This window comes from Bubalus kerabau, chromosome 1 (assembly GCF_029407905.1).
Source record: "Bubalus kerabau isolate K-KA32 ecotype Philippines breed swamp buffalo chromosome 1, PCC_UOA_SB_1v2, whole genome shotgun sequence".
NCBI classification, from domain to species: Eukaryota; Metazoa; Chordata; class Mammalia; order Artiodactyla; family Bovidae; genus Bubalus; species Bubalus kerabau.
The window spans coordinates 252,023,415-252,038,270 of NC_073624.1; the positions used below are offsets into that span (position 1 = coordinate 252,023,415).

At 40.8% G+C, this 14,856-nt stretch overlaps 1 long non-coding RNA gene across 9 annotated transcripts in view; it reads left to right on the forward strand.

The window, feature by feature from the left end:
* LOC129638614 (uncharacterized) overlaps positions 1–4,523 on the forward strand; it is a 107,163-nt gene extending 102,640 nt beyond the window's left edge. For all 9 annotated transcript variants that reach the window (XR_008707939.1, XR_008707941.1, XR_008707936.1 and 6 more), the window contains one exon: positions 2,510–4,523. This is a non-coding gene — a long non-coding RNA (uncharacterized LOC129638614). The remainder of the gene's footprint in view (positions 1–2,509) is intronic.
* The last annotated feature ends 10,333 nt before the right edge of the window (positions 4,524–14,856 follow it).

Sequence of the window (14,856 nt, forward strand, 5' to 3'; positions counted from 1 at the left end):
AATGCTGTAATCAAGACTTCCTAGAAATGCAATCTTACTCTGGTATTCTACTCCTATCTCTTATTTTTTAAAGAGCACTCTTCAAATACTTGACAATCCTTTCTTTTGGACTTTCTTTTATATATATATATATTCTGGCATGTGGGTCTACTTCCCTGCTGCTGCTGCTAAGTCGCTTCAGTCGTGTCCGACTCTGTGCGACCCCATAGACAGCAGCCCACCAGGCTCCCCCGTCCCTGGGATTCTCCAGGCAAGAACACTGGAGTGGGTTGCCATTACCTTCTCCAATGCATGAAAGTGAAAAGTGAAAGTGAAGTTGTTCAGTCGTGTCCGACTCTTAGCGACCCCATGGACTGCAGCCTACCAGGCTCCTCCATCCATGGGATCTTCCAGGCAAGAGTACTGGAGTGGGTTGCCATTGCCTTCTCCGCTACTTCCTTGACCAGGGATCAAACCCACACCCGCTGCATTGGGAGCCACTGGATCACCAGGGAAGTCCCTCTTTTGGACTCTTTTAACTTTATTTTTATAGGGAAGATTTATATAGCTATAGCATTTTTCTATATGCCTTATATAAATCCTTTTCTTTTCTAATTATTTTTTAACCTACAATATGATTTTAAATACCAAAACAAGGCTCAACACCTTAGTAATAACAGGCCTCTAATTTATCAATCACTTGGCTTTTCCTTTTATAATGTGTCAATAAGATTCCAGGGGAGAAAAATCCTAAAGGACTAAGGGCCCAAGGTTGTGTGTACATCAATAAAAGTGGAAGCGCTAAGGATAGCTGTGGTTTTATTCTTTATTCTCTGAGTAGCTACTCCTGGATGGAGGGCATGTGCCAAGCCCTGGGATTCTGAGCTTAGGGTTTTGGATCTCAAGTTCATAATAGACACAGAATCTAGGAACTAAAATTCCAATTATTTGCTTTCTTCATGCATCAGTTTCCTCACTGATCAAATGGATTCTTGTGAAATTGTAACAGTGGTTATAGCTATATGTACTGCATATTCTTCTGTGTGGTGTTTTAAGAACACTCCACTTTGGGGGCTTCCCACGTGGTGCTAGTGGTAAAGAACGTGCCTGCCAATGCAGGCCACATAAAGAGACACTGGTTCCATCCCTGGGTCGGAAGATCCCCTGGAGGAAGGTATGGCAACTTACTCCAGTATTCTTGTCTGGAGAATTGCTTGGACAGAGGAGCCTGGCGGGCTACAGTCCATGGGGTTGCAAAGACTCAGACACAACTGAAGCGACTTAGCATGCAAACATGTGTTAGTTTAGTAAATCTTCCAAATAATCCTATGATTACTCCCTCCCTCCCAAATCTCTGGAGTGCTTACTGCCTCTCTTTAGAGTAACTCCAGATTATCTCAGTTTTTGTGAAGTAACTGCAAGTCATTTTTCATTATGGACAACAGCTTCTCCAATCCATATAACTTACTGAAACTGGCCACTAAGCTTAGGAAGAACCTCTTCGTTCTGGCAGAAAGCCCTCAAGCATTCTCTTTGAGGGGTTTTATGTCCAAAAGAGGTAATGAAAATACTCTTGGGTTTGGTTATCTATGGAGGGATTTACTTATCCATTGGAAGAGTTGAGTACTACATATGACAATCCATGAAGATCAGTTTCCAGCCATATGTCTTATAAGTCTGTATAGATTTAATCGCTTTTTATATAGTTCAAGAGGAGTATGCTTTGAAAAGTTAGCACTCCATCCATGACTAGCACTCCATCCATGACTCCATCCATCGCCACAAAAGCCATCTAGCCTCCAGACTGGGGTCTCTGATGAATAGAAGGCTGACCATAAGCTGACCCAGCACAAAGCCCTGCTTTCTACGCTGACAGTGACTATTAGCCAGGCTCTCAATTACAGTATCAACTTTCTGGAGGAAAACTAGAAAGAATCACACTCCCCTTATTCCAAGATATATGTGAAACAAGGCACAGTGGTAGTTATTAACAATAAAGTTGAGGTTAATGTGCTTTCCCTCTAAATCTGAATGCTAGTATAACCATTTAAATAGTGCCAACAATGAAAATAAACAGAAGACTGAGTTAAACCACAAATGTACAGGCCCACACCACTTGGCAAAACATAAGAGCCAGCAGTATTGAAACAACAGCAATTAACGCTTTATATGTAAAATGAATCATGAGACAGTAGGGGGCCAGGGGAGCAGTTTATCAAACTGAACCAATGTGACCCTAGGGATAGAGTAGGTCCTTTCTGAAATGAAGGAATGTGTTTCCATAATATTTCTTAGAAAACATGTGAGTTCTTAAAACTCATAGTCCTTTCTTGTTCTCCACATTCTGCTGGTCCTTGGAGTACTGAGAGGTTGTGAAGAACTCTCCCACCGCCACCCCAAGTGACCAGAAGCTGCCAAGGGTCGGGGAGGGATGAGGGTGATACAGTGAGAAGCCCTGTCTGTCCTGTGCTCCTGATGAGGAATAACTGCATCTTTTTTTTTTTTTTTTTTTTTTTTTTGCCTGGCACAGTTTCTCCTCCTGTTGGCTCAGCAGTAAAGAACACACTTGCAATACAGGAGATGCAGATTCAGTCCCTGGGTTGGGAAGGTCTCCTGGAGGAGGGCATGGCAACCCACTGCAGTATTCTTGCCTGGGAAATCCTATGGACAGAGGAGCCAAGCAAGTTACAGTCCACAGGGTCACAAAGACTCAGACACGAATTAATGACTCAACAACAACAACATATGCTACTTCTCTGGTTTCTGGAGCATCACTCTGCGTATAAATGAACTTTGAGTAAAACACAGCATCCTGCATTAATCTTCATAAGTCTCAGAGTAAGCAGGCCCAGTTCTTACGTTTCACTCAAGCATTTTTACAACTCACTATGTGTTTAGTTCTTAGCACTGACTGGTGGTAAGTGTAGCTCATGGGAGCTCTGGTGAAGACATTTGGGGCCAGTTGCTTGCAGATTCTATAACCTCATCAAATGATTTAATTTCTCTGTGCTTCAATGTCATCATTTGTAAAATGAATGTGATGATCCTTACCTCATAGGAATATTGTGAGAATTAAACAAGACTGTGTATGTTTATATTTTACCTTACAGTATATCTAATATAATTACTACTCAAAAAATAATGATCACACTATTATTACTGTGACCCAGTACTGCCCCACAGATCTAGAGTCTGGCTGGAAACATAGGATATTTATTTATGAAACAATGAGTAAGCAGGTCTCTGTTAATTTTAAGTTGCCGCCCCTGAGACAGCACTTTCTCAAGCTGGCAGTTGCTTTTCTCCTCTCTATGTCCCCATATCAGTCTGTTGTCATCAGAGTGGTTTGCTTGGACCTCCATTTCCTTGTGTATAAAATGGGAATAATACCATACTTCCCTCTCAAGATATTTTTGAGGGTCAAGGAGATTATGAAACACTAGAGTATTGAGATTTATTATAAAACACAAAGCATTGTCAATATTGTGTTGTGGTTATTTATGAATATGTCTCAAAGTGTCTGCCTGCAAATGTGGGGGACCTGGGTTCGATCCCTGGGTCGGGAAGATTCCCTGGAGAAGGAAATGGCAACCCACTCCAGTATTCTTGCCTGGAGAATCCCATAGATGGAGGAGCCTGGTGGGCTACAGTCCATGGGGTCACAAAGAGTCAGACACGACTGAGCAACTCCACTTTCACTTTCACTCATGCCTCAAACTAGACAGAAAGATTCCCAGCATAATGACTTGAACAATCAGTTTTCAAAGGCTGTAGGCTAAGGAGAGAGATTCACTGTAGGAAGCATGGTAGAGCAGCACTGAGATATGTTATTCCTAGTTCATCACTTTATCCACTGAGGGTTGTTTCCTTTTTCTATAGAAATTATTTTTATTTTTTTCCAAGGAGGATCCAATGAAGGGGTAAATAGACAGTCGGGCTTGTCGGGAAATTTCTGAGAACCAATCAGGAAGGGCAGGCAACAAGTAGGCAATACTAATGAAAGACTTAAAGCACCTTCTTGTTGGGGTGAGTTTTGAGCTATAACAGTATATGCGATGAATTCTTTATTCTCAGAACAAAGGCCCACACCAAAATAAGTAGCAACAACCATTCACCAAGAACCAACCCAAGCATCAAGAACTCCCCTACTCAACATCATGATAGCCAAAACAAATCACAAGTAGTTTTATTTTGTGGCTCCTCAGATGGCACGGAATTAAAAAGATTTCTCTGCTGCTTAGGTCAAAAGCCTTCAATTATGGACAACCACAATCTGAAACTGACTGCATGTATGTCTGGAGCCCTTACACTGGGCACCGAAGAGAAACCAGCAAAACTTACTGAGTAACTGTTGCACGTTCCTTCGAAGACCACTCTTACTTATAATCACCTCTGTGATTTTAATGGGGCCCTGATTTGGGGTAACCTTAATCCCAAAATGCAGAACCTGCAGATCTAGAGGGCCAACTGTGTTTCGCCATTTTATATAAGGGACTGGAGCATCCTTGGATTTTAGTGTCTGGGGGTCCTGTAAATAATCCCCTGCAGATACTGAGGGACAACTGTACTTCATCTTACCACAGTCCTGTGAAAGACATGTTATTTTTATTTCATTGATAAGAAATAAGAGAATTAAAGAAGTTAAATAATTGTTTCAGTGCTACATAGCTTGTTAATTGATGAAGCTGAGTTATTAAATCTGATTGTGAATAGACTGTTTCCAGAGAGAGATTTTTTTGCTTTTATGTTGATTTTCCACAAGCATCTCAGATTCCACCCTGGCCTTTAGCAAGACTGAAAGAACTTGAGTAATGGCAAAACACTGTGTCTAGTGAGAGGGATATGCAAAAGTGTCTACACTACAACATATTTTTTTTCCCAGTGTAACATCTACTTTGGTACTTTTCATCTGCATTTTAGGGAACTATACTCTTTTTTATATAATTTTTAATGATTGCTTTCCATTTACAGTTATTACAAAATATTGGCTATATTCCTCATGTTGTACACTGTGTCCTTGAGCCTATTGTATACTCAATAGTTTGTACCTCCCTCTCCTCTACCCCATACTGCATGCTCTCCAATTGGTAACCACTAGTTTATTCTCTATATCCATGAGTCTGCTGCTTTCATGTTATATTCACTAGTTTGTTGTCTTTCGATTCTACATATATGTGATATCATACTTGTTTATCTTTCTCAGTCTGATTTATTTCACTTAGCATAATGCCCTTCAAATCCATCCATGTTGCTGCAAATGGCAAAATTCCATTCTTTTTTATGGCTGAATAGTATTCCATTGTATGTATATGCCACAGCTGCTTTGTCCATTCATCTGTTGATGGACGCTTAGGTTGTTTCCATGTCTTGGCTGTTGTAAATAATGCTGCTATGAACATCGGGGTGCATGCATCTACTCAAATTAGTATTTCTGGGTTTTTTTTTTTGGATATACCCAGGAGTAGAATTTTAGTCTTTTGAGAAATTGCCATAGTGTTTTAGGGGAATGTTCTTTTTATTTGCCCTCTACAGATTCCTATATAATTCTGCAGTGGGGCAGATTCTTATAATAAAGACAATCATAAATTAGTTTTTGAACTAATCAGTTGAAAAGATTTCACCTCCAGTACAAAAGGCTATCATGATTTGATTGTAGGTAAAATCTAGTATGCCTAAATATAGGCAACATGAAGCTTTGTAAATATTTTATTTTTTATTACATCTGGTGGATTCTCCAGGTGGTAAAGACACCACTTGCCAGGCAGGAGACACAGGTTCAACCCCTGGGTTGTGAAGATTCCCTGGAGAAGGAAATGGCAACCCACTCCAGTCTTCTTGCGTTCGAAATCCCATGGACAGAGGAGCCTGGTGGGCTCCGCCCACATGGAGTTGGACACAACTGAGCAAATAAACAGCAGTATTACATGTGGCAACTGCTTTGGCTAAATGATTTTTCTGGAGCAAGTGTATTATCATACAATGAAAGTTTACTTCAAAAATGAGATTATTTTCTTCAATTCTCTAATTTATGTAATGCTTAGCAAAAGTGGTGTCATAGAACAGGATATTTTAAAGAATTTTTAGGAGGCTCTGGAAATATTTCCTGGAATACTTTATAAAATTTTGATTTGAAAACTAAGCCAATACACTGTTTAGTTAGGAGCGTTGCCCTGTGTTTTCACAATTTAAGACACTGTAAGAAAAATAGGATCTTTAAGTCTGGGAAATAAATTCTTTTCTCTTGAGCCAGCCTTATTTTGGTGTTTAAAGTGCCTTCCTCATTTTCTTGGCGACTGACATTAAGAGGTATATCCTGGAGTCAACGCACTATGTGGGATTTCAGAAGTCAGATGTATACAAATACAGAGCCAAAAGCCTTTGTAAATGTCTTAGTGAACTTCATGGTCATTCTGTAGTTTAATTTATCATCATTTCTACCAGTTGTCACCAAATGCATGATGAATGGGGACAAAAATCAGACTGTAGTGTAGAGTTATCTTCCCCAAATTGTGAATTTGGCCACATTTGTCCTGAGTTCCTTTCCTCTCCTTTCTCTTTTCCTCAGTCCGTTCACATAGTAACCAGTTCCTAACCAGTAACCTAATCACCCAATGTGTCCTCATGTTCCTCCATTTCAAGCTCATGCTGATTTACAAGGGTTAAACTTTTTCCTGTCTCCTTCTGTCCAAGAGTAATCTGAAAGAGAATTTATTAATATATCTACTGAATGCCTTTTCTGAGCCAGAAGCTTGACGTGATTTTCTCCTCACAATAACCTCCGAGCAATATTCAAAGCTATTATTCCCATTTTACACATGAGGCTCATATACATTAGCAAATTACCCAACTCACATTACTAGTAATTAGTGTAACTAGTGATATAAGCCCTGGTCTGTTTGACTGACAGCTTATAACCATGACATGTTACTGCCCAATCTAACATACTAACTTCGTTTTTTCCTGCTTCAGAGACCAGCAAGGTGCCTGATAAAATCAACTCATGAATCAGCTCCAGATAAGTTGTTAATGGCTTGATATCAAGCCAGTGGGAGTGTGGAGAAAGGTCACCATTCATCCGCAAGTGTTTCTTTCTCCTGAGCTCAGCTGCCCTGGGATGATCAAGGCTGGTAACCATAGCATAAGCCTTGATCTCAGGAGGCGAGCCTGTGGCCCTTGGCCCAGGGAGAAACTGATACCTCATTTGTTCCTTTAAGAGTCCTTACTTGGTAAACACTCAAGCTCAAAGTGTGTTCCTTTTAGATAATATTTGTATTTTTTTTTTTTTTTTAGTTTTTCTTTTTTTTTTCACTTTTTATTAAATTTATTTATTTTTAGTTGGAGGATGATTTCTTTACAATATTGTGTTGGGTCCTGCCATACATCAACATGAATCAGCCATAGGTATACCCCCTCCCTCTTGAGCCTCCTTCTAATATTTGTATTTTAAAAGCAGCCTTGAGTGATGTTATCAAGATGGCAGAGTAGGAGGTCCCAGCCCTTGTTCCATAACACAAATACTGATTTAACAACCACCCCCGGACAAAAATGCCCTTATGAGAGCTGAAGAATCTGTGGGGGAGGGGGAACGCCAGACAGCACTGGTAGGGCACAGAAACAAGGAAAGATACATTGAAAGGGTTGTCTAGGGTCGTACACGTTACATGTTAATAGCTTTTTGTATGTCAGTCATATTTTAATAAAGTGGTTTTAAAAAATTAAAGTCAAAGCAGCCTTATATATCTGAACTCAAGTGATACAATAGCATAGAAATTTTAGGCATAGGGAGAGGAAGTGAGCACTCTTTTTCCTTTCCTGTCTCATCCCACAGATATGCCCTCCTGTGCCACCTACATAGAGAGCCAGCCCTTGTATTACCCTTGAGGCTCCATCAAGCCTAATCTCACTCATTCTCAGATGGATTGTTGTTGTTCAGATGCTAAATTGTGTCCAGTTCTTTGCAACCCCATGAACTGCTGCACACCAGGCTTTCCTGTCCTTCACTGTCTCTCTCAGTTTGCTCAAACTCATGTCCACTGAGTCAGTGATGCCATACAACCATCTCATCCTCTGTTGCCCCCTTTTTCTCTTGCCCTCAATCTTTCCTAGCATATCAGGGTCTTTTCCAATGAGTCAGATAACTATGAATGCGTGAATGTGAATACAGTAGACACTTAGTACAAACCAAATATTTTCTATGCTTCTCTAAATCTCCTTTCCTCCCTGCAGTTAAGGCTGTGTAACCAGTTTAGACCGATGGACTCAGAGTACAAGTTAAAAGTCAATGTTCCTCCTCCATCTCTTGTTCCCTGCTTAAGGAAAGGTAGAAGAAACTTGGATCTTTGAATTACCACACAAAGGACAACTGCCCTGGAAAATTTGCCCTATCCACATGAGGATTTACCAGAGAGAGAAAGCAGTATTGTATTAAGCCACTGAGATTTTAGGGTTTATTTTTTACCGTAGCATAGCCTATCACGTTCTGAAGAATGCAGGGAGATTTTGTGTAAAATGCCCTTTTCCTTCTCAGGATAAATGCTCCATGAACTGACCTTGCAGAAACAGACTTGTTATTTGCAGAAAAGTCTTGCCTGCAAACTGGAAATTTCTTTCAGTTCTGTAATGACAGTCTTGGAGAATCTTCAAGAAGCAGTCAAATTTATATGGGGATTCAGATAGTTGAATCTTGAGAGTACTGAGTATTGAGGAATAAAAGTAATTGTAGTTGTAGGTTAGGGAGAAGGCAATGGCACCCCAACTCCAGTACTCCTGCCTGGAAAATCCCATGGATGGAGGAGCCTGGTAGGCTGAAGTCCATGAGGTTGCTAAGAGTCGGACACGACTAAGAGACTTTACTTTGACTTTTCACTTTCATTCATCGGACAAGGAAATGGCAACCCACTCAAGTATTCTTGCCTAGAGAATCCCAGAGATGGGGGAGCCTGGTGGGCTGCCGTCTCTGGAGTTGCACAGAGTCGGGCACGACTGAAACGACTTAGCAGCAGCAGCAGTTGTAGGTTATAGGTAATAACCGTGGTTCTGTTACAGATGCTCTGATTCTTCCCATTCCTGTCATGAAGATTGAGGTTTTACATGTGATACTGTACTGCAAACATCCCTTTCCCAGGTCAAAATGACTTGGATGTTAGAACCACTAATAAGAAATGCCTCAGTGGTTCATCATGGGTAGTTCTGGCTTTGGCATTGGCTTCTCTCTCCTTCTCAGTGAATTCTGGAGTTAAAATACATGCTCTTCCCTATATGATCCTTCCAAAGGAAGGATTGAAAAATTAGATCACTATAATGGAAGCTTACAGTGTTGCTCCCAACCCTCCCTGAGCCACTTGGCCAGAGCATTCCTGTGTGTTTGACAGAAGGCCGTCTGTCTCTCTCCGCCTCCAAACTCCGTGTCATGCTCCAAGGAATATGCAGATGGCAGGAATGCCAGATGCACCAACCACATTTTTCTGGGTTGAAGATGTTGGGAAAATTACAAACAACTTATATTTTTTTTCTTTCTTTTCATGAAAGTTCTCCTTAATTATTTCTTTTGGTTAAAGCGCTCTCCTCCTCTCAAGTTGGAGCTTTTTGCTTCTGGAATCTTTCCCCCTAGGCCTTTTGGGCTCTTTCCTATAATAGTTTTACCCTCATCTCTCAAGGGATGTCTTGTCTGCCTTGACAGAGGCCTATGCAGTCTCAGCAGGCTCAGCTTTTGAATTCACTGCCTTGTTTGAATTGAGGTTTATTACAACAAAATCTGCTGTCTCTTCTTTTCTCTTTAAATCTCTTGACATCTTATTTATCTCCACCAGAATCCAAATAGAGCTCCCTCACATGTGGCTGTTCTGGCGTCAGGACAGGCTCCATCCTGTCCACACCCTATTGAACTGAGCGAACTCTCAGATTCTGTCATGTGTTTTTGGAAGGAGACAAAAAAAGATGGTAGGGTCCCTTCCGTATCCAAGTTCAATAGAGTAACTGGGGTGTAATACGACTGTTTTTGGAGATGTCCAACCTTGCCTCTTTTGAGAACTGCTCAGAAATGGCACTGATTAGTGTTCTTTGGGTGTGTGTGTGTGCACGCGCAGTCGTATCTGACTCTTTACAACCTCATGAGCTGTAGCCCACCAGGTTCCTCTGTCTGTGGGATTTTCCAGGCAAGAATACTGGAGTAGGTTGCCATTTCCTTCTCCAGGATCTTCCTGACCCAGGGATCAAACCCGCATTTCTTTCATCTCCTGCATTGGCATGTTGATTCTTTGCCACTAGCACTAACTGGGAAGTTAGTGTTTTTAAAAGCAGGGAGTTTACAGTTCTTATGAAATGTTATAAAGCTTTGCAGGCGGCTGAGATGACTTGATGCATTTCTTTTATTGAGGGGAGATTAACACTTACTGAGCTTAACCCACATTTCTGAACTTCTATTAGGGTGGCTCAGATTCCTCTTTTAGGGTAGCTCTATTAGGGTTTTCTCAGAATCTGAGAAAAGAAGAATGGCCTTTTGATTTGATCATCTTTATTTATTGCTTCGTGACAATAAATGATCATGAATGTCATGACAGGTCATGAACCACAATGATTTATCAAACTCCCGTCAAGAATGAACCACAGTGAAGTCACATGTTAGAAAAAAGATTAAATTCCATAGGCAGTAAGTAAGTGAAAATCACAGAGACAGAAGAATTCTTGGAAGGCTTTAAGGAAGATGCTCTGTTGGAAGCCAAGATAGAGCCAGTTTTCCTTCTGATTTTCAAGCAGATGATCACCAGATGAAGAGGCTAGCTTGCTTCTAGGGGCCATGCTGTTTCAAAAAATATGTATTTTTAAATACTCAGATCATACTTAAGGGAAAAGTAGGTTCACCTCTCCCATCTCTGGGGCATTTTCTCATTGACGGGAAGTCAGGCAGAGTGCCGTCTATTACAAATCTCGTCTCCAAGTTTGTACGCCTGCACTTATGTCTTTTAGATGGACACATGGTGCAGAAGGGACAGAACTACAGAGGCAGTTCCTAGGAGAAAGGTTGCCAGTCTCCAGTTTTGAGAGATAGGAAAGAGATCTGGAGTCTGTCCAGTTGGATGTGAGTATCAAGGATGGCATATGTGTTGTAAAGAGAGTATTATTAAATGCGAACTCAGTGAGGAGAGAGAAACACCATCTTCTGAATGAGCCTTTGTTTGTACAGAGACTACAGAGATGTAGAGAGGGAATGAGGTCTCTGTGGAGAGAACCTCAAGGTACCTATATTGGAGCTGAAGGTCTAAGTGGATGAGTACTAATAGTTGCTAAACTAGTTGTAAAATCTGGAGAGCTCAGGTAGGGCTCTGGGTACTCAGAAGGGCTGGAAGATCCTTGATGGCCATGATGATGTCAAGAGTTCTGAGCAGACTACTGTGTAGAAAGCAGCAGTGGCAGGAAGAAATACGTGTGTTACAGTCCCTGCCTTGAAAAACTCTTCCTTGGAATTTTAAAAGTTGGTTGGCAAAGTTTCACTGAAAAAGTGTGTCATTAGTAACTTCGATTTGCATTGTACCTAGTAGAAGCTCTCTTTAATACTTTTTCTCTGGCCCATGTATTTTTGAGTAGCAGCCCTGAGCTGCCAAGGAAAAACATTTCTACAAGTTTCTGGATAAGAATTGAATGAGAGAAGTCTTGTTCAGGGGCATCTCTGCCATAAAGTGGGCAGAGGAAACAGGATGACTTCTGACTTGCATCCTCCAGACTTAACCCCTTAGAGGGTATTCCTGAGAGACTGTCTCACTCACCACACTGGGCTTCAAACCCTGACCAGGAGTCAGTGATATTTTCCTAATTAAAGTAACCTGAGACAACATAATAGCAAGCTTTGAATGTTTGACCTATCTATGGCATGGTTGCCACGTGGCCTCTGGCTCACACGTAGTAATGCCAGTAACCAAATTTCTTGTAAGAATCCATATTTTCATTTATATTAAATCAAATATAAATTTAAATAATACAAGTCAAAAAATTTATTCATGTGTTGAAAGACTCCAGATTTGATTCTCAATTGCTTCTAGACTTAGACGAATGGAAGAAAAGGAACCATGGCAATTACCTGGATTTCCACCCCCCCACCCCCCAGTATAAAGTAAAGAGATAGAGGGTGGGAGAGTAGGTTGTGAGTGCTGACTAGCCTAAGGGCTGGCATTCTTTGGGTCTGTGATGAACAGCTCTCTTTGAATAGAATACAAATGAATTGTGTTCTGTTTTTTACCTAATAGCTCTTCCTAGAGAGCTTCTCTGTTAAATATAGTTCGGCATTTTGGACTTCAGTAAGTGAAAAGATCCATGTGCTTTTAAATAATCCCTATGGTAATAGGTTTCTGATTAGCAGCATGGCCCCAGAGTTGGGGTTCATGAACGATTCAGGGAAAACAGGTAGGTTAGCTAGCTGATGTCAAGTTGCCAAAGAGAGTGGGTATAATAATAACTGAGTACTGACAGGCACTCCATTAATTGCCCTACCTGCCTTGTTTTATTAATGTTCAAAATAACCCTGTGAGTTTAGGATTGTTCTGATCTCATTTAGTAGATGATTGTAGTGAGGCATAGCAAGTGACTTGCTCACGCTCACCGAGCTAGAAGGTGGCAGAGGGAAGAATTGAACGCAGGTTGCCTGTTGTCTGGAAGGCTCTTTTAAACAAAGTGTGATGGTCTGTTGACTTTTTATGTTTATTGCATTAACCTCTTTCTCAGTGCTTTGGGAAAACTGAAAATATCTTAAAAAACTGCATGTGATAAGTGTTTTAAAATTGCCATCTAAAAACAGGCATGTAACTTAACCAACCAGTAAAAAATTTATATAAACTTATGGTACAATAAAATGTTCCAATTTTAAATTGAACAGATTAAAATAAATATCCAGTTTAATTCCCAGAACTGTCAGCTACTCACTATCTATTCAGTCAATTAGACATTATCAGCTCTTTGTGTGCTCAAGAGTTTTATGGAGTTAACCGCCAGTCTTCTGGTGTTTTGATTGTTACTATGGATGCTGCTGCTTTGCTCTGCTTTGAGAACTGCTGTCAGAAAGAGACAAGCACACATAACTGAACTGAACTGGTGGTTTTTCCAATGAAAAGACTTTTCAATGGAAGCCTGGCTTAGTGCTAATTACTTTTGATGAAGACTATGCACACAGTGAAACTGCCTCTAACATTCTCACAAGTAACGTTTCCTAGCATGTGTATTTGAAGGCCCCAAACAAAAGCCAGTGTCAACAGCAATATTCCCATGGAGCCTCTTTCTTTCAAGAACTGTCCAAAAACCTCTCAAATAGTTCAAGGTTTTTCACAACTGAGTTCACCCATTTTCTAAGGATTCTGAGAAGCATTTGAGGGGGCGAATCTAGAAAAATTTCTTAAATCTAAAAAAAAAAAAAATAGAATGAGGCTGGTGGGGAGAATGACTATTTCTTACATACTAATTTGATTTTCCTCCCAAGCAGGTTTTTTTTCATGAGGACTTCTTCATTGGACAATTGTGGCATTTTCTTGTTATTCATGATATAGCAACATCTTTAATTTTTCGTATTGGAGAGAATTGTCGTAAAACAAAGGAAGGGCACTTTTGTTTTGTAGCTGTACTCGTATAATGTCCCCTCTTCCATATACCATAAAACTGGGCCCACCCCACTGTGGATTTCAGACTATCGTTGCTGTCTGTTTATGATCAGGAATGTGTGAGATAAAGGAGAGGCAGTTCTCACCATGAACCACATTTCTGTATGGACCCACAACAGGGTGGGCTTCTAAGCAGACAAGCTTCATGTTTTCAAACTTCATAAATATTTCCCCCAGTCCTCCTCTGTCTTTCTCGTTGTTTCTGCTGGCTTCAGGCCTCTCCTGCCTTTCCCTGGCTGCTCTTACATTGATTTTTCTCACTGCACTGGACGGTTAGCATTTTAAATATCGTGAGAATAAGCTGCTCCCTGTCCTGGCATTGCTTTTTGAAGGAAACATCTCCTTCCCTTGTGCGAGCCAAGGAGTTACTTCCGTGGGGAGAAAGCTGGAGTGCTGATTGGAAACATGCATGATTGCTGGTTTAAATTTGGCTTATTTGCAACAGACAGAGGTTGGGAGAGATAGGACAGAGGGGTTCTCCTGATTCCGAGGTGGTTCCCACATCTGCTTTTTATTAGGAGCACTGCGGAGAAAAGATTTTGAAATTAACTTAGTTGTGGAATAATAAAGTAGGCCTCTTAATATGAGGGATTATAAATGATGACCATAGAAAATGAAGGCACAGCTTTCATCCCCCAGGTCTCCTACTTTTTCTGGGCTCATTTGGCACCATGTAGAACTTGGAGAGGTATCCTGTACCTTCTGTATCCCTAGTGGATGAAGATGCTGTTTTATTCTCTCTTTGTAAAGAGCCTAGGTTCAAGCTTTCTGGGCCCAGGGTATACAGCTGGCCAGCAACAACCAGGGTGTTCTTAGTGACATAAACAGGGGCAGGCCTGCTCATCCTAGATGTCCTGAAGCTCTCAGGTAATATTCTAGAAATAGGCACTGGGGCACAGGACTTCAAAAAAATTCATGGTATCTCAAACCTGTCTTTCTCATCATTCTAGCTCCTGAACGCTTTAAGAGGTCAGCATCATAATCTGAAGAAGACACCTAGCCCTCCTAAGAGCTAGTCTCTGTATTCTCAATTATTCATTTGTTTGTTTTTCTCTTTCTTTCCCCAAATTGAATGTAAAAGCTTTAATAGCAGAGCTCTTGTAACTATTTTATAATTCCTGGGCCCAGGGCAATGTTTGGACTACTATAATCCCTTCACAATTGACTGTTGACTGAGTGAACCAAGGAAGAGAGGAAGGAAACCCTGCACATAAAGGGTAATTCTGGATGCCAACTC